Genomic DNA, 1,397 nt, shown 5'->3' with positions numbered 1-1,397 from the left:
GGGTGACGTCAGGGACATATCATCCTATACCCTTCAAGCGGGAAGAATTTGGCAGATGCTGCCTGGCTGCCTGATGTTGCAGACATCGCAATAATGATAAGGAGGTTGAGGATTTTAGACGAGTGATGCTGAGTGTTATGAGAAAGCAGAATGGAGAAGACTGAGGAAATGTTTAAATTAATCGAGGGAGCATACAAGGTGAGGAAATGAAGTTTTGTATAAATCGAGGAACACACGTGAATCAACTGGCGCCAAGTTCTGATATCGTGTTAAGTTTGTAGAAACTTGCTTAAAGTTCTGATATCGTGTTAAATTTGTAGAAACATGCTTAAAGTTCTGATATCGTGTTAAGTTTGTAGAAACACGCTTAAAGTTCTGATATCGTGTTAAGTTTGTAGAAATACGCTTAAAGTTCTGATATCGTGTTAAGTTTGTAGAAACACGCTTAAAGTTCTGATATCGTGTTAAGTTTGTAGAAACACGCTTAAAGTTCTTATATCGTGTTAAGTTTGTAGAAATACGCTTAAAGTTCTGATATCGTGTTAAGTTTGTAGAAACACGCTTAAAGTTCTGATATCGTGTTAAGTTTGTAGAAACACGCTTAAAGTTCTGATATCGTGTTAAGTTTGTAGAAACACGCTTAAAGTTCTGATATCGTGTTAAGTTTGTAGAAACACGCTTAAAGTTCTGATATCGTGTTAAGTTTGTAGAAACATGCTTAAAGTTCGGATATCGTGTTAAGTTTGTAGAAACACGCTTAAAGTTCGGATATCGTGTAAAGTTTGTAGAAACACGCTTAATAAGTGATAGTTCTTCCTAAATCCATGTAAGATATGTTTATATTCTCACAAGTAAACCTGGTCCTAGTGAACGATTTTCTATAGGTTCAAATGATGTATTCTGTTAGTGTTAGTAAATTCCAATAGGCGTTATCTATAAACAGCACCAAATAAGAGGATTTGTCACATGTTACCAATATTCATATTTGGGTAAAGCAGTGGATTGTCATATGTTACTAATATTCATATTTGGGTAAAGCAGTGGATTATCATATGTTACCAATATTAGTCTTAGGGTAAAGCAGTGGATTGTCATATGTTACCAATATTCATATTTGGGTAAAGCAGTGGATTATCATATGTTACCAATATTAGTCTTAGGGTAAAGCAGTGGATTGTCATATGTTACCAATATTCATATTTGGGTAAAGCAGTGGATTGTCATATGTTACCAATATTCATATTTGGGTAAAGCAGTGCATTGTCATATGTTACCAATATTCATATTTTGGTAAAGCAGTGGATTGTCATATGTTACCAATATTCATATTTGGGTAAAGCAGTGGATTATCATATGTTACCAATATTAGTCTTAGGGCAAAGCAGAGGAGTGTCATA

This window comes from Limulus polyphemus, unplaced genomic scaffold (assembly GCF_000517525.1).
Source record: "Limulus polyphemus unplaced genomic scaffold, Limulus_polyphemus-2.1.2 Scaffold10612, whole genome shotgun sequence".
Taxonomy (NCBI): Eukaryota; Metazoa; Arthropoda; class Merostomata; order Xiphosura; family Limulidae; genus Limulus; species Limulus polyphemus.
Note: the sequence above shows the minus strand (reverse complement) of the source record.